This window comes from Ascaphus truei, chromosome 3 (assembly GCF_040206685.1).
Source record: "Ascaphus truei isolate aAscTru1 chromosome 3, aAscTru1.hap1, whole genome shotgun sequence".
Taxonomy (NCBI): domain Eukaryota; kingdom Metazoa; phylum Chordata; class Amphibia; order Anura; family Ascaphidae; genus Ascaphus; species Ascaphus truei.
This window is the reverse complement of record NC_134485.1, coordinates 276,077,950-276,097,970: the sequence shown is the minus strand read 5'-3', so window position 1 is coordinate 276,097,970 and position 20,021 is coordinate 276,077,950.

Sequence of the window (20,021 nt, the reverse complement as noted above, 5' to 3'; positions counted from 1 at the left end):
AGAGTTGGTTTTGCAGTACTGAAGGGTCTTTTTTTGACTAGAAGTATATATACCCACCCACACTGTGTGCCACACACATACACTTTTCCTTTTTCAAGTTTCTATTACTGCATACAGGGCTGTATTCAATAAAAATGCATTGTTGGTGAGTTATTTGAAGTTTACAAATCTCATCTTACCAATATAACTATGCATTATGCAAGGAAAGCTTGGATCTCCTGAGAGGAGAACTTTAAAGGGATTTTTCAACTCCCTGCAGCTCATCTACAACCCACAGTTTATTCAATACCGCCAGCCCAGTGATGAGCAGAGTATTTAATGATCCCCATTTCTTTTTCTTGTGCCCCACCTGGCACACATCATGTCTGAGGATCCTGCGCAGAGAAGCAGCCTTAAAATGTAGTAGTACGGCTGGAATTTCTGCACTTACGCGCCAGAGTGACATGGCAAGTTCTCCAGGCATCCACCAGATCCTGCAACTTTGAGTAGCTGCTCTTTTTTGATGTCATAGCTACACTTTCACAATTGCTTTATTAACCTTCAAGCTTTCTCAAATTAGCTTGAAAATGCACCATTTGCCCACTCTTTTTTTCCAAATTTGCCCCATTTACCTTGTCTGGATTGTGCTGCAGCAGGAATCCTGGCAGTGAGTCGCAAGAACGTTTTCAGGGTCGGAGTTTGCCCAGACTAATGTGCTTGGCTGTATCCAAGAATCTCACTCGATTTCCGGACCCAACTCTTGGTGTATCCCATATCTCCGGAACCCTGCTAGATAGACACATTCTGTAATGACTTTCTCTGGCAAACCCACCCTGAAACTTACAGCCTAGAAATGTCCTGGTCCCAGCACCCCAAGAAAGGCAAAACACAATAAAATCGCAAAATTTGCACAGTCCCAGCAATGCATTTCTTACAACTAGGTCCAAAAAGCTGACACTCTAGGACCTCAACACACGGATCAGGGGTACCCAAGTGGGCTGAACCTTTATTAGTGAGCTTGGTTAATCCCTTCACCGTCACAGGTATGTCTATCTGTATTTGCACCACACCGTCAATGGGGTTTTCTTCGTTGCTAAGGCCCCATAGTTTTATCTTCTCCGCCAACTGCATAGGCAGATGTTTCAGATGCTGATCATAAAATGGTCAGTAGATAATGGGCACTTGTGACCCGGTATCAAGCAATGCAGAGGAGTATATCCCCTCCACTAGGATTCGTATATTTACCGCCCGTCCCATTCGACTGTTGGCATCTTGTTGAGGTGCTCCCTCAGAGCTGGGCGCTGGGACGCTCTCCAAGTATCCTTTCAACGTCACACTGTCCAATAATTATTGAAAGTGGTATATGTACTCCTATCCACAGTATATATTATGTTGATGGCATTATTATTTGTGTTGAGCACTGAAAATGCAAAAAGGACAGGGCATTACCTGGTCATTGATGTCCAGGGCGGAGGGATTGAACCCATTAGGCATTAAAACAGCAATACTACATTCCCCCTTTTATAAAAAAAAAAACAATTTTAAAATGTAAAACATGTGACAATGTATAATTCTACATCCTTACATAAGCTGGCGGTCGTTTTGTGCCCCTGTCATAAATCGCTTAAAAATCCTGATTGTCTGCCTAACAAAATGTTCGTCTTCTCACTTTGTGCTACAGTCTGTGAAATGCTGCAGCTGATATGTAACATTATATTACTAATTACTAATTAATGCCTAGATTTTAAATGAGTACAATTTCATTTATAACTTTGTTTACCCTAGCAATGGAACACTGTTTTATATGATATGCTAAAAAACAAAGACAGTACTAGTAGTGCATTTGCTACAGACATAACACTATGAAATTAGATTCCACAACTATAGAGTCACACATAATAAAAATATCACTTAGGAGTACATTTACCTGCCAGACAGGTCCACAAACCTACCTTTCCCAATGATCTCTTAGCATATAATGCTTCTACTGCAGCCAGGGATTCTGAGTAATGACATGCAAATGAGCAGTCACATTAAGACATACCATGTTTTGTTGGTATACACTTGTAATATGCCTATACATGTAAAACATTTGCTACTGTACATGTATACCTCTGTGTAATGCAGTGTAAATAGCATGAGGAAGAGCAGAGTTGTAGGTTGCAATACTTTTTGATGGACCAATAAGAGAGTTGCAAAACTGTTTTGGGGATCAGGGTTCTTGACAGAATAGGTAGAAACAATGAATTTGCTGTTGCTTCATACTGCAGCGATTAATATTCAAGCACTTGTAGCAGAGTCCCCCTCCTTACCTCCGGTGAGGGGGAATTGCTGGGTTGCCGCCGGAGCTCCGCGCAAGTGGGGAGAGGTGGTGGCGGCCATTATGTACTGCCGCGCATGCGCAGTTGCAATCGGAGCGGTGGTCATCTTTAAATGGCTTCAAAAGCCCATAGAGACTACAATTCCCAGAAGGCCTTGCGGGAATAGCGCAGTGGCCATCTTGGACTGGCTCTGCATAGCCTGATCGGAACTACGAGTCCCAGAATCCTCGGAGGGGGGGGAGATCAGTTGGCTGTCCCAGCCAATGGTATTGAAGCAGGCTGAAAGGGACAGGCTATCCGTTGGGACAAGGAGCCAGTGTGCTCAGTCGGACCGAGGCGGCAAGACAGAAAGTAGTGTCCAGGGAGCAGTGCTTCCTGGGCTATGTATTGATACTGCCCCTAAGCCCCAGTTAGGCCCTGATCCATAGTAGCTGAATGTTGTTGGGAAGGCTCTAGATAGAGACTCTTCCCATTAGTGTTAGTACTGCGCTGGTGACCGGACGGCCACGCTGTGCACTGTGGCCACAGGACCCTGAGACCTTCCGGCTGGAGCTCACACTGAGAGGAGGATCAAGACCCTTATGAGGGGATTTGTGTTGGAGGCCAAACTACGTGGGATCCACTCCAACTCACCACACCAAGCAGCACCTGGGTACTGGAGTACCCAGACAGGTACCCAACATGTACCTACATCTACAGGGGGTAGCACTACCTCACATTTGGGTGGGACTTCTGGGACAGGACACCAGGGGTTATTGGTACAACAGCACCCTTTACTTTGGGGGAACCACCACGTGTTGGGTCACTGTGTTATACTGTGGGTACCGTTAATTGTGTTATCTGTGTTTAGTGTGTGTACAGTAAAGCTTATATACATATGTGTGGTGTATTACTCGTTACTGTGTATTGGTTCCTGTGAGGGGTTATCCTGCCAATGCTGGGATCCCTCATAGGTGGAGGCGCTGCACGAAAAGAGAAAGAGCTCACCCCAGGCTCCCAGAGGCTTAGCCCTCCTGTAAGCAGACAGGTGCAGCAGCACGCGTAGTTGCTCACTTAGATCCCTTAGGCATAGGGAAAGGGGACAACACACCAAAGATCAAATTGTGAAATGCTGCATTTACAACACTGTATTGTTTATAACTTGCTCTCAATCTAAACATGCCATTTACATATAGTCATATTAGTGTGTAAACTGTACATCTAATATTAAATCTTGTTTTGTGTAGAATCTTTGTACTTTCACAAACTTTGACAAATCATGAGAACTAAAAACCTCCAAGCATAGCTTGTGAGCAATTAACATATCTGTGAACCACTCATTTAGAATACACAACAGGGATTAATACCCATGACTGCCTCACATCAATAGTACCATAATAAGGTTGGAATGTGCAGTTTATGAACATTTCTGAAGATTTTGGGGTCATTAGACATATGGAAGATTGCATTTTTATGTAAAATACTGAAAATAAAAAAAACAAGAGATGTGTCAAAGAGTTACACCAATTTTACCTTAGTCTACAAATCACTTCAGATTTGCATCTGCATGTTTCCCATTATGGGGCACATTATATTTTAGTGGTTAAGTATAGTGCCCTTGTGCCCTCTTTTAAACGCATATAAACTGGCATATATTTCTATGTATCTAGGCTCCCCATTACATCCTCAGCTTAATTTGTCATGTCAGGCAGTCTGGGACCACTCTTCAATTGGACCAATATGGCTACAGCAAGACATTAGCATCAAGTTTATCGGCCAATATGAAACCTCCTGTGCACATACTGTAACTAGTGGGACCAGTGCATTATAATGAAGTATGATTCTGTCCAGTTTGCAATATACCAAATAGATTATATTACTACAGTTATAATACATTTTAATACTATATCGTTTTTGAGATCTCCTTTAGCAAAATTAGACTATGGCCTGTGTTACCAAACAATCTTAATTTACAAAAAAAAAATGTAAAGCAAAATGTTAGTTGCATCAATATGTTTCTAAGTGGTAGGTGTCTATATTAAAACTAAATACAATGTATTTGGTAATTAGCAATGCCATACTATTACTGCGTAATTATGACATACTGGAATGTGATCACTAAGCATTTAATATTCATTGTAATATATAAAATATACATTTTGTAGAAACGCAACTATAACAATAAATCAGAGTTTAAAACAATTGTTGAAAGCTGGTATCGAACCAGGGGCCTTCAGTCTAACGCTCTCCCCACTGAGCTACTGTATTTCGGTATCTCACAACGCTATGCCCTCTTGTTTATACGTGCACTGCGACACATGCTGTGAGTGCTGCCACTGGGTCTATCATAATCACAACTTCATATTGAGCATGCGGTTAGCGTTCCTCTTTATACAGAGGATACTAACTCCTAAAACAGCAAAATGTTCCTATGTTTTGGGATATAGAGGAGACTACTGATGTGAATGGAAATAATGGAGTTCTCATCTCCTCTTGATCTGTATTGGGCTGTTAGAACTTGTATAAGATAAAGAAGGAGATTCATTCCACTTATTCTAGTGTGTGCAAGGAAACAGGTGCAATAAGGTATGAAAGTGACAATTAATATTACAGCAGGTTCATGATAACATGTTTCTCTTATCCCATTCCACAAATGGTACAAGACTTGCTGGTAATACATCTCTGTGTAATACTATATTTGCCAAAAGAGACATTTAGGCTGCGTCCATAGTCCGAGCGACGGCGCAAGCGAACAAAGCGCAGCTGCTGTATAGGGCGGCCATAGTGAGTGTGAGCACGCGATGAGCGACCGTGCGGCAGAATTTTGAGCCGACAATTTTTTTAAATTTTGTCACGCGACAGCCGGGTCACGGGAGCGATTCAGCCAATGAGGGCGAACCAGCCTCGTGACATCACGGCCAGGTCTCCCCGTCGCAAACGATCCGAGTCCACCGATCGCTCGGGCAACAGGCGGGCGCGACGCCATGTGCTCCGTCGCACGCGCCTACTATATCCGAGGCCCTAGCCATTATTTTGTTTGGTGCACCATTACCGTGTAGTTCTATCAACTCTTTGCAGCCTTAGGCATTGTCCATGTGCGGTGCGATCCCATTGCCTTAACCAGGAGGGCGCGCGTTGCGCGAGGAATCAGTTGAAACTGATTTCTCAGCGCGACGGGCACGTCACGTGAGCGATTTGCCCAATGAGGACGAACCAGCTCCGTGACGTCACAGTCACGCCTCTAGACCCGCCCCCATGATGGCGCATTTACCATGTCCTGAAAATGCACCTGCTTTACGTGGGTGACGTCATGCACGCACACGCCTCTGCGTGGACGAAGGCTGTATGGACGCAGCCTTAGTGTCATGTAGTTTTGTATCAAGTTTGAAATTATATTTTTCCATCGTTTAGTTAAATTCTCACTAATAGTCTTTTAGGGAAACATTGATTTGGATGATGTCAACCTATGGTGAACAGATCAGATGCTACTATTACTGTTATAATACTTTAGAATGATGTAAGCAGCCATCATTTTTTCTTTCTTTTCTTTTATCATCAGCATCTCAGCGACATTGCGGCGTCATATGACGTTGCAGCATCACATTGTCATGGCAGGGATGAGGTGGAAGGTAAGAGGCATTTACAGAGGCCTGCGCTCTCCCCCTGCAATCAGTTTAACTGTTGTGGGGGAGAGAGCCAAGTCCTGGTCAGGGTAAAACTCTCCCAAAGAGTTCCCTGCACCTAGGAAAGTCTAGTTTTCAACTCCAGCTGCAAAACTAAGTGTGTCTTTTTGTCTGTATTTTGTGTTTCACCGTGTAAGCAAATTTATGCTGAATAAATTACATTTTATTTCTCTACCTTGTTTTGCTCAATGAATGATCCCGGTAAAAAGGTGTAAATAACCTGGTCTCCTGTGACAAGGCTCCTCCAAGATTTTTCTCGTTCGGAGAATAAGCTGCTTAAGCATATTGCTATGGCCCCAGGTGTGAGATGGTGGCCCTCTCGAAACGGAAAAATCCCATCTCGAGCCAATATTAGACAAAATCCATAGTATGTGTCAAATGGACACAATGACCAGTTACGTGAACGACACCTGCTCAAAATACCAGAGGGTCTGGCAGCCTTGGCTCGACAATGCGGGAATCACTGGCCTGAATCTCAATACGGTCCTCCTCTGAGCCCTACACTAAAATGATCTGCTTTGACTCCCAACCCGGACTGGGTTTGTGTTGTGGGATACCTTGAGGGTGAGCCCTAGAATGTTCCAATTCTGGGTACCCTCACTTGACCCCCAGCCCAATCTGAGACTAGATTATATTGTAATGGCGCCCTCACCCTCTGTCTCTTATGTTGTCTGTCCTTGAAAAACTTCAATAAAAATCAAGTTTAAAAAATAAAAAAATTAAAAAAAATATATATATATATATATATATACACACTAAATAGTAAAAGATAAAACAATATATGTAATAATAAATGTAAAAGGTAAATTGCACAAAACAGTCCAAAGAGTCCTTTAAGGGTAGTCAATTAAAAAGAAAAGTCACATATAATCCAAACCATATGGTCCTTATGGTAGTTAGGCGTTAGGGAGTTCCACAATCAGGTTAGTGTCAATCAGTCTTAGAGGGTGCACTGTTGCTGTTTCTGAATAGAGTCCTACACCCAAATTGATGCAGTATTATTTTAAAAGAAAGAAGTGTAGACAAACAACTCACATAATGCAGACTATAAAACAGTATAGATACAGATAGCCCCTTGCTCAGCTTCAGTCAAACTAATGTTGTATTATAAGGGAGGTGCACAAAGGGATATGACTATTAGGCATGTATACTTTAAAGAAAATAAATCCCTACACTATGGCACAGTATTATTACTATGGCACTTGTACCAGAATTGTAATGTGAGTCACTTAGAACTTAACTTTTAATTCAATCATATAAAATAAGGCTTCGAATAAGAAACACGGCGATGAAATAAAATAAAAATTGGTGTGGCGATAAGGCAACGACTAGGGTTTGATAGCATGCCTATGAAGCAATTTCATTAATGGCAGGCTACTTAAACAGTTTTGCTTACTGGTTGAGTAAATCAATTTGTTGCGCGCAATGACTAGTGGTTACATACAAGATAGATGTCTCATTGCCGCACCTCCTTTTACATAATCGGCGTGTTTTTCATTAGAAACCTTATTTTATATGATTGAATTAAAAGTTATATGCCAAGTGACTCAGATTACAATTCTGGTACAAGTGCTATAATATAGGGTTTTATTTTCTTTAAAGTTTACAAGAGTATAAACCAGGTGTTAATTTGATAGAAGAAACAAGGGACGCCTTTGATGAAGCAACATGTTACCTAACCCGTTGGGCAAGCTAGAGTTTTGATCCAGTTGGCGATCCATAGGACCAGAGCGCTCACCGTAACTGCAGTACAGGACTCACTTCTGCCAGCACAACGGAGCAACAGAAGTTCAGTAACCACATACAGATAAGCCCTTAATTTATGTACCGTTGTGGGTGCCTTTTATTGTTTCTTATATCTAATAAACATGTTTTTGTTGTCTGCACTGTGGGTTGTTTGTCTGCGCTTCTTTTACATAATTAAAATAAATAAATAATTGTACCAATAGAAGTGCTTTGAGGTCACTTTCCCAGCAGCACTCCAATTTACCCAAATTAATATATACATATATCATATAGTATATCTAAACCGTCTCTAATAGCACGTGTGAGAACAGATGCATTGTAAAGAAACCCAACCCTCTCTAACAGTGTGTCTGAGATCAGATGCATTGTAAATTATTATGTATCTGGCACAATTTTAAAATGACCTGAAAATTGCACGGAACCCTTTAAGGATTCCCGTGGAACCCTGGTTGAAAAACACTGTTCAACATCATGAAACTGGAAAATAAGTAATTACTTAAAAAGGAACCCAACCTGTATAGCATGAAAGAGAGAAGGGAAAAGAGGGACATGATAGAAGCGTTCAAATACAACATCAAGGGGGTTATTTATTAAACTGTGTTAATGTTGAAAATGTCTCTTTATAGTCAAAAAGAGTGGCCAGATCTACAAGGTACAGCAGGGAGGCATATTTCAGCAATGAACACTAGCTATGCAGTTCCCATAGGAGACAGTTGTGACGGTGAAGGTGTAACCAGGCCATCAATAAAGGTGTTATGCCAAGCTGGTTACCTCTGAACCATATTTGTGGGTTTGGAGTGTCAGCTGTTGGAACCATGGGTTGTATATGAAATGTATGTGATTGTGCAACGATCAAGAATTTGTGTGTTCTACCTTTCCAATAGTGCTAACCAGTGGAGATTCACAGGCTATGAATTTCAAGGGGGGGGGGGGGACATATAGGCACAGACCTCTGGTCAAAATCCTCCCTTAAAAACAGTTATGGCAAGTTCCCTGCTTCAGCACAGACCAGAAAGGTAAAAGGGGCATAGGGATGTGAGGTGTACCTGACACAGTCAAGAGGTCCCTAGGTTAAGGAGGATAGTCATGTAATGCCCAGGTCACCCAGAAGCTGTATAAAGGCGTGACTCACCCCTAAGTTTTCTGCTTCAGCACAACCCAGAAAAGTAAAAGGCATAGGGATGTGAGGTGTCCCTGAAACAGTCAAGGGGTCCCTAGTATAAGGAGGGATGCCCAGCTAAAGCCCCGATCATCCCGAACCCAGTATAGGAGTTCAGGGGGTGCACCAGTTATATATAAGACTTTTGTTAAGGTTTTGTTTGAGTCTAAAAGTCAGGTTTTGCAGAGTGTAAGGCATATGGCTAGTGGGACTAAAAAGTACAAGTTCTCATTCTATCCCTCATCACCAAAAAGACTTTTAGCAGCATAAAAGTGTAAGGTTTATACTTTACTAAAGTAAGGTTCAGAGGGTGTTATACTGTATGTATAAAAATCCATTCAGCATTTGCCTCGGAGACCTGATGTCTACCCCGTCTTCTAGCTTCAAAGGCAATCCAGGATATGGCGGTGTCAAGACCGTTTGGTAGCAAGGAGGGGCAGGGGAAACAGGCCCAACAGCCATATGGGTTCTGGCAGACTCTGTGGAGCCTGCTCTGCAAATAGCCATGACCCTTTCTCTGAAATCATCAGCCAGATGAGCCCCGCTCTGTTTAGCTGCTGAGAATTTTTTCAGGCTTTTTGATTGGGCTGTAGGTTTTCTATGAATGAACCCGAGAGGTTTTAAAAACCCTTACGCAGCTCAGATTTTCAGTTTCTAAGTGTCATCTAAGTTGGTTTTAAGTTTTCCAGATTTCTACGGCTCTCTAAAGTTTTCTAAGGCCTGGGACATAGTGCCCCAAACAGTGCGGAGGCGCGCTGAGGCTCAGGGAAAGCGGTGCTTTCCCTGGCCTTACACAGCGCGTCGTCAGGGGGCGGGACGGGGGCGGGCCAGTGACGTCACGGAGCTGGTTCGCCCTCATTGGTCGAACCGCTCACGTGACCGGCCCTGCGCTTCGGCGAGCGCCAAATTTCAAAACTGTGTCAGACACACGCTTCCGCAAGCGTGCGCGAGCCCCTGCTAAAGCCGCTCTCATTGCGGCTGCGGGGGCTCAGTTTCGAGCAGCAGCACGCCTTATGCGCTGACCATGCCCGAGGGCTAAGACTCTCAGTAGTAAGTGAACTTTAGCCCTATGGAGAGTGAGCTGGGACATTTGAAACGGCATGGTGATTTCCCTTCTAAGGCCTGGGACATAGTAAACACTTTTGTGCTGCTGCTCGCTGTTGCTTGCTGCTGCTCGCTTTACCAGGAGCTTTTTGCTGTCCTGGCAGAGGACACAGCAAGCGCGCTTGGGAGGCGGGTATCACTGTGTGTGTCACTTGGTAGCTGTTTACTATGTCCTAGGCCTAAGGCCTCGGCCAAACTTCCCGCTGGCGTGCTGAGGCTCAGGGAAAGCGGGTGCTTTCCCTGCGCGCTGTCAGGGGGCGGGCCAGTTACGTCACGGAGCTGGTTTGCCCTCATTGGGCGAACCGCTCACGTGACCGGCCCTGCGCTCCGGCAAGCGGGGAAATTTTTAAATTTCCTGAAGATCTACGCTTCCGCGCGCTTGTGGAAGCATAGGCGAGCCCCTACTAAAGCCGCTCTAATTGCGGCTGTAAGGGCTCAGCGCTGAGCGGAATCACGCCTCCGCCAGCAAGCAACAACCATGGACGAGGCCTAAGACTTTTTAAGGTAAGCTTTGGTGATAAGCCCTAACACCTAGGAAAGTATAGTTTGTTTTCAACCCCCAATGCTCAAGTAAGTGTGCCTTTTTTGCTGTAAATTGTGTAACATTGTGTGTTTGCCTTTGCCTGTGAATAAATTTACAATTTATTTCATTAACTCGTTTTGTTCAGTGAAATGATCCTGGTATAAAAGGTGTAATTGACTGGTCTCCCATGACAAGAGTCAACAGCAAAAAAGAGGCAAAAAATTAAGCATTACCTGTAATTAAAAAAAATAACAATAAATTGGCAGATAGACCTGCAATGTTATTGAACACCTGCATGTCCACCATCGACAAATGTGTAGCCTGCATTGTATGCAGTCCATCATTTCATTAACAATATGATCTATTCTACCTACATGGGTTTTTTTTTCCTATAGCCATTTACTAATTTTTATTACAGCACCACTAACATACACTTTGGTAGCCATGTACAGTAAGATGTGGATTAAAATGCTATGTAACATTGGGAACATGTAGGATGTATTTTTAGTATTTTATGTAGCAATTTTATTTGAGGCGGTTTTGCAGTGTACAGTATGCAATGACTTACAACTGTATTATCTTATTAGTAATATATAAGCTTGTCAGCATGATTATAAATATATATTGATAGTGTATGTCAGTTATGCCTCGATGTCAAAAATAACATCAAATGCAAGTGATTTCCAATAGAACACAGGTTTTGTAGATCATTGACTAATTGGTCTGAAACTCATGGCCCCTTACACACTTTTTTTTTTGTTAGGGGCAGCTAGCCGGGCTTCACCTTTATTATGAAGACTGGCTAGCCTTACCGTCACACCGGTGCCTTACTCAGCTGCTGTACTAGACTTTACTTGCTGGGAGGTCGGACCATTACCAGTCTGGCACTGCGTTTTGTTGTGATGTTTACAGCGGGTGTGCCGATGTATCCTATACTTGATGTGAGTTAATATTTGGCTACTTCTCTATATAATTGATTTTTACATTTACTAGTCCCTTTGTTGCGCTTCTTGTTTTTGTTTCCGCTATTGACATCATATTGCATACAATAAGAGTATCAGTTATTTTTTTCTTTCTCCCATTCTCCCCATGTTATGATCATCCCGATTACCCCAAGTGGAGTGGGTTGGACGGAGTTATCTGATTAGTACCTGAGGACATCACATGGTTTGAACCATTTATTCTATAGTGTGTTCATAACCCTTATTGTGGTATATCACAGGCGCCATTAGAGTCTATTTTTCTGTTATTTATTTTTTTGCTTGTTTTATTTTTTTTTATTTGGTTTAGTTTCATTACTTTTTGAATTTCTTTGATTTACACAAAATAATTAAATGTATATACAGTACATGTATTTTTTATTTATTTTTAACCGTTTGATCTTTTCTCATCCTTCGTACTGCACTGCATAAAATGTTGGAGTTTGAAATAATTGCAAAGTATAAAATGTGATGAATGTGCACACGGCTGACCAAAAGGCACACAGTCACAATTAGGAGAAGGAGCGGCTCAGTGAGTAAAGACACTGACTGGCACTGGGGTTTAAGCAGGGGAATCAATTGCCTGGTTCAATTCCCGGTGTCGGCTCCTTGTGACCGTGGGCAAATCACTATCTCCCTGTGCCTCAGGCATCTAAAAACATATATTGTAAGCCCCACGGAGCCAGGACTGTCTGCAAAATATCTCTGTAAAGCGCTACGTAAAACAACCAAGAACAAATTATTATTATACATTTTGCATTCCTGTATCAATCACAATTTGTGATGGAGTTGATGTTAAAAAAAGTAATTAATCATATGTTTTTGAGTGAAGAGGTCGGACCAACATATTAAAATAGATTTTACAGAAGAATGCTCTACCTTAAATTTCACATTAGGTGTATATGGAAATGTGGCATACAAGAACAAAAAGGACCCAATAAGTAAAAGAACAGGTCCCTTAGCTCACTTTAGTAAACTGAAATATACTGTTATATTACATGAAATAAAATACACATTATACAGAATGGCTCCAAGTAAAGAAGTAGTATTAAAAAAGGCCACTTAGTGGGCTGTGAATATTCTACAGCACAACAACACACACGACAGATTTAAAAATAACTTTATTATCACAATTCAATTATTTAAAAAAAAGGCTTTAATCTATTAGGCAGATTAAGAAGGAAGACTGAAGCAGAAAGGTTTTACATTAAATACTTGGAACACTAAATATACAAATCTTGTTTTAACATTTTGGTTCATATAGCAAAACTTTTTTAGAATCAGAGCTCATTTACTAGATCACGGCAGTGATTCAGCACTCGTCCGCCACGGCAGTGATTCAGCACTCGTCCGCCACGGCAGTGATTGAAATTACAAGGCTTTAAAGTGGCATTGTGGTTTAATCAATCAATGTGACCCCATTTCATCAGTAACAAAATATACAAGCATACACGTGTATAAATATTAGTATAGTATATGGATGTGAGGGAGTTTATATATATATATATATATATATATAAATATATATATACACACACACACACACACTACAGTGGTGAGAAAAAGTTTGTGAACCCCAATGATTACAGAAATGCCATAGTTTTTCCATAACCTTCTTGAATTAAAATCAATCTTTTCTTAAATATGCAATAGGGTTTATATGAACCAATTCCATGATTTTTTAAACAAAATGCTGTATGGATTAGACAATAAGTAATTAAGAGTCAGGGTATGTGCCAATGTAAGTGAAACCCTGATTTTAACAGCCAAATAATGAAAGGGGCCAATTAGAATCAGTGTTTAAATAATTAGGTAGATGTTCAAGGGTGAGTTTGGGAAGCCCCATCCTATAGAAGGATCAGAAATGTTGTGCTTTTGGTCTTCACCATACAGATGTAAGGAAACACGTCATGCCACAATCAAAAGAAATCTCAGAAAAGCAGTTATTGATGCTCATCAGTCTAGAAAGGGTTACAAAACAGTTTCTAATGATGTGGCTCCACCAATCCACTGTCAGACAGATAGTCTACAAATGGAGAAAGTTCAAGACCACAGTCACTACCCAGGAGCTGTCATCCTACCAAAATCTCTTCAAGAACAAAACAGTAAATCATCCAGGAAGTCACAAATAACTTCAACGTAACATCCAAAGATTTGCAGGTCACTCTCGTCTTGACTAATGTGTGTGTTCATGTTTAAAAAAAAAATTAAAAAAAAGAAGGAGAGGTATACAGGGATATACAAAATAAGTAAACATGGGAAGGATATTGATCCAGGGAGTAATCCGATTGCCAATTCTTTGATTCAGGAAGGAATTAATTTTTCCCCTTATGGGATATCATTGGATATGTCACTGGGGTTTTTTGTTTGCCTTCCTTTGGATCAATAACTAAGTATAGATATAGGATAGAGTATCGGTTGTCTAAATTTAGCATAGGTTGAACTTGATATACGCATGTCTTTAACCTCATCTACTATATAACTATGTAATTATCGGAATAAGACTGAACAAGAATGTTGTTCATGAAACGATACAGGAGGAAACCACTGCTCTCTAAAAATAACATTGCTGCCCGTCTGAAGTTCACTAAAGAGAACATAGGATGATCCACAAGACTTCTGGAACAATGTTCTCTGGACAGACGAGTCAAATGTAGAACTTTTTTACCTCAATGAGAAACGCTATGTTTGGTGAAAACCAAACACTGCGCTATAACAGAAGAACCTCATCCCGACCGTCAAGCATAGTGGTGGGAGTGTGATGGTTTGGCATTGCTTTGCTGCCTTATGACTTGACAGCTTGCCATCGACCCAACAATGAATTCTGCATGGTAGAGGAGAGGGTCAGGCCAGCTGTCTGTGAGCTGAAGTGAAATGGGCCATGCAGAAAAATGAAGATCCTAAACATAGAAGCAGATCTACAATAGAATGGCTGCAGAAAAAGAAATTCCGCTTTTTAGAATGGCCTATTCAAAGTTCGGGCCTGAACCCCATCGAAATGTGTACCTAAAGCGAGCTGTTCAAGCTGGAAATCATTATATGTCACAGAGCTGAAGCAGTTCTGTAAGGAGGAATGGGCCAAAATTCCTCAAAACCTATGTGAGAGAAACGGACCTGCAGTCCAGGAAACGCTTAGTTGAAGTCATTGCTACTCAATGGGGTGCTACCAGGTAATGAATCTAAAGGTTCACATACTTTTTCACACATGGATATTGAATGTTGAATCATTTATGGATACATATTGGAAAAAAAAGCATAATTATTTTTTTTGTGTCATTTGTTTGATCAGGTTATCTTTTATTCTATTATTTGGACTTAGATAAAGATCTAATAACATTTTAGGTTTGTAATATAATAAAATCCTAAGGGGTTCAGAAACTTTTTTTTCACCACTGTATATAGGAGAGAAAACTGGGCCTCAAGAGACAGCTGGGGATAAACAAAGAATAAAAAAAGAAATCCATACCCCTGTGGTGTTAAGAGGTAACATCAAGAATAAAGCAAACACAGAACCTCACAAAAAAGCACTCAGCTCAGAAAATGTTTAACAAAAATATATTCAAAACAATTATCCAAAATGTATTCCACAAAATGAGTAACAATAAATAGTGGCTAAAAATATATGAAGGTGCCTGTTGCACCGAAACATTGGATGCAGTTATGACTTAAGTCATTAAATGACACTTTTTGTTATCTTTTGACTGACTTGTATTTTTGGTGTGCTTGACTATACTTTTCATAAAAATGTGAAATACTGTGACAGCCTCCCTGATAAGTGAATAGTTTGTTCCACTTGTAATACCTATAGGTAGAATATAAAGTGCAAAATGTATGAGGTGTAACACGGTACAAACAAAACATACAATGAAACACAAAAATTCAAACCTCAATCTACCCTACCCCAATATACTCTAACCCTCATAGGAAAATATACATATCCATTTACAAACATGTTTGCAAGCCTAACATGGGAAAGGAGAAAATTTAAACAACTTACCGTAATTTTCTTTTCCTGGAACCATGGCAGTGGGCACATAGTTACCCTCCCTATGTATGTCTAATGCCTATGTGCCCACTGCCATGGTTCCAGGAAAAGAAAATTACGGTAAGTTGTTTAAATTTTCTCCTTTCCTGATCACCCTGGCAGTGGGCACCATTGGGACATACCCAAGCAGTGCAATTTTTAGGGAGGGAACATCAGAATAGACAACACCAGTTTAATGTCTTATCAGTTCAACCTTTATTAATACCCTTTACACTTTATTTCACTACAGTTTCTAAGACTCTACGTCCAAAGCTTGCGTCAGCTGATGATTGTACGTCTAGTCTGTAGTATTTCAGAAATGTATTGAATGAGGACCAGACAGCTGCTTTACATATCTGCCCTGGTGTGGCCTGGGCTTTGAATGCCCATGAAGTAGCCATGGCCCTTGTAGAATGGGCCTTCACCTTCAAAGGTTTATCTTGTCCTTTGCTTTCATAAGCTCTTTGATACAAGACACCATCCACTGTGCAATTGTAGTCTTTGATGCCGCTTGTCCCTTCTTTGGTCCCTCTGGGATGACAAATAATTTGTCAGACTTTCGGATATCTCTCATCCTTTCTAGGTACACCTTAAGACATCTTACCACGTCCAATTTGTGTAACCTTTCCTCTTTCTCATTTTTTGGTTCTGGACAAAATGACGGGATCACCATCTCCTGACTTATGTGGAACTGTGATACCACCTTTGGCAGGAATTGATGTATCGGTCTAAGAACTGCCTTGTCTTGATGTATGATTAGGAATGGCTCCTTAGCAGATAGCGCCTGTAGTTCTCCCACTCTCCTTGCCGAGGTGATTGCTATCAGAAACGCCATTTTCCCAGACAACCATTTTAGGCCAATGTCCTGTATTGGTTCAAACGGAGCTGCTGTTAATACATCCAAGACTAACGACAAGTCCCATGTAGGTACTCTGTTCTTAATTTGAGGTTTTAACCTTTTAACTGCTTGAAAGAACCTGATTATCAGTCTTTCTACTGCCAGATTTCTTTCCAACAAAGCTGATAGTGCCGACACTTGTACTTTTAATGAGCTGAGACTGAGACCTTTCTCAAATCCTTTATGCAGGAATTCCACTATAGATACAATTTTTGGTGAAAGGAAATTTTCTCTCTTTTTCACACCAATCACAAAAGCAGAGCCAGATTCTATGGTATACTCTTGATGTGGAACTTTTCCTTGCTTGTAAGAGGGTTTGAATTGTTTTCTCTGAACAACCCTTCAGTCTCAATGTCTCCCGCTCAATCGCCATGCCGTCAAAGCCCATTGTTTGGTATTTGGATGGCTTATTGGCCCCTGTTGTATCAGGCCTTTTTGATCTGGTATGTGCCATGGTGTATCCACTGCCATATTTACCAGTTGTGTAAACCAAAGCCTTCTTGGCCAGTATGGTGCTATGAATATCACCTCTGCTCTCTCTTCTCTGATTTTCCTGATTGTTTTTGGAATCAGAGGAATTGGAGGGAACAGGTATCCCAATTTGAAGTCCCATTTGAGACTGAGAGCATCTGTAGCTTGTGCGCTTGGGTGAAATTGTCTGGAACAATAGTTCCTTACTTTGCGATTCTGGTGTGTCGCCATCAGATCGATGTCTGGTTGACCCCATCGCTCTACCAGGTCTTGGAATACTCCTGGATTTAACGCCCATTCTCCTGGGTGAATGATATTGCGACTTAGAAAGTCTGCTGTGACATTTTCTAGTCCTGGGATATGTATGGCTGTGATATCCGACAAGTGGCACTCTGCCCAACCGAGTATTTCTGCTGTGAGCTTCATCAGCTTTCTGCTCCTGGTTCCTCCTTGTTTGGCTATATATTTGACCACAGAGCTGTTGTCTGATTCTATCTTATACAGCCATCTCTTATTTTGTCCTGGAAAACTTCTAGGGCCTTTTGTACTGCTTTTAATTCCAGCAGATTTGATGGTAAGTGGTTTACCTGATTTCCCCAGGTTCCTTGCACCACTTCTCCCATCTGAGCCCCCCAACCTGTCTTGCTCGCATCTGTTGTAATTTTTAACCAGTGCACAGGTTGTAGCGTTTTCCCTTTGACCAGGTTTCGGGTATCTTCCCACCATTTTAACTCTTGTTTTGTTTGTGGGTGTAACAAGATTCTTTGTCTTGTGTCTTTGTGATTCCCGTTCCATTGTTGCAGAAAATTGTTTTTGCAGAGGTCTCATATGCAACGCTTAATGTTGAAGCGAATTTCCCCAGGAGTCTCATGCATTCTTCTGCAGAAGTCCTGGTAGCTTTTCTGAGCCTCCTTGTTCGCATGGCTATGTCTAGCCCCTTTGCCTCTGGCAATCTCACTCCCAGAAATCTTAAGAGCTGAGTGGGTACCCAATGCTCTTGTCTCTGTTTATTAACCAACCGTGATGTTCTAGGAAGGTTATTACCATTTTCTGGTCTTGTTGGAGTTTCCCCCCATCCTTTGATTTTACCAGGATGTCGTCCAGGTAAGGGTATATCTCTACCCCCCTTTCTCATCTCTGCCACTAGAGGGGCTAGAACCTTTGTAAACGACCTTGGGGAAGTTGCCAGACCAATGTTAGTGCTGTGTATTGATAATACTCTTGATTTACTGCAAACCTTAGGAATCTTTGATGCCCTTTTGCTATTGGTACATGTAATAAGCGTCTTTTAAGTCTATCGCCACCATCCAGTCTCCTGGTTGTACCTCTTGTATAATCAGATTTACAGACACCATCTTGACTTTCTTATCTTCAAGACTGAATTTACCTTTCTTAGGTCTAGTATTGCTCTGTAATCCCCTGTAGGCATCTTTACCAAAATTATTCTGGAAAAATTCCGCTTCCTCTTACCTTTTCTATTACTTCTGCCTGTAGTAATTTCCTTAAAGCCGTATTCCTATAACAGCTGGATTCTCAGAAGCTAAACATCTCTTTATCTTGATTTTATTCATCTGTTGGAGACTGAATCTCCTGGCTCTGTCCTGATGCCTTTGTTATTATTGCATCTAGTTTGCTGCCGAATAGGAATTCACCTTCAAATGGTAATGTACATAAGGTGTTCTTTGATGCTGTGTCAGCCATCCACTGTCTGAGCCATAAAGCTCCTCTTGCTGATACCGCTCGTACCATAGACTTGGCTGCTATTTTTACTGCATCCAATGAGGCTTCTGCTATGTAATCAGTTGCCCATTTCACCACTGACAACGCCTTAAGAATAGTACTTCTTTTTACACCCTTGTCTATTGCCTCTTCAATATTGGCAATCCACACTCGCATAGCTCTAGCAATTGATGTAGTTGCTATGGCTGGCTTGTAGGCTGTTCCTGCCGTAACATATGCTTTTTTTAATGCATAATCCATCCTTTTATCCATAGCGTCTTTTAATGACGCTGCCTCCTCTAAGGGAATTGTGGTCTTTTTTACTATTCTGGAAATAGCAAGATCCACCTTTGGGCTAACCTCCCACTTTCTCATTTCCTCTTGTGGGAATGGATACATCTTCCCAAACCTTTTAGGCGTAATACTCCGGCGTCTGGTTGCGCCAACTCCACCTGAATGAGGTGCTTAATTACTTGATGGATAGTAAAGACTCTACCTTTTAAAGCAGCAGCAGTAAAAGCAGTAGTAGTACTAGTAGCAGTAGTAGCAATAGTAGCAGTAGTAGCAGCAGTAGCAGCAGTAGCAGCAGTAGTAGCAGTAGTAGCAATAGTAGTAGCAGCAGTAGTAGTAGCAGTAGTAGCAGCAGTAGTAGCACACCTAGCCTGTCAAAGCAGGCCAGTTCAACTCTTGAAGCAGCCAGGACACTTTTTTTTTTTTGTTTTTTTTTTTTTTTTAAATTTCAGAGGTGCCTGTTTTCAACCTCCTCCTGTTTGGATTCGATCCCACAACTTCTTCCAAGTATCAGCTCAAACACTGCACACCCCAACTCTGTGAGCCACAAGATCACCATTGTGTTAACTCCTAAATGTCTTTCAGTTCAAAAACCTGTATCAAGGCTTTGATGAGTGGATCCACCCTTTCTACATCAATTTCAGATTATTCCTGAATATCTTGATCTGATGAATCCATTTCATTCTCTGACACATGAAAACAATCACTTTCAGACCCATATGATGAAAAACCTTTCCCCTTATCCAGACTGGTCTGGGATATAGATCTTTCCTGCGCAGGGTTAACAGCTTGCTGCACTGCCGCATCAACTCTCCTCCTTCATCAATAAAGAAAATGCTCATTTGTTCACTGGTATCACCTGCAGGTGTCTTAAGACACTCTTCACATAATTACTTCCCTATTAGGGCTGGTTTCTCACAAGCTGAACACCATTTAGTTTCTTAGCAACCTTCATTTATGTTGCAGGGATTCCCCCATCCCTTTTGAAGATCCTGCTTCTGGGAGGGTAACCACTGAACTAATTTATAAAACAAAATAAATGCTAAACATACACCCTAATGTATATAGACCATCTCTCTTTTCCCATTGTAGAACTAAACTAAGGACTCACCTAGTCTTGGGAACTGATGTTTTGGGTGTCTCC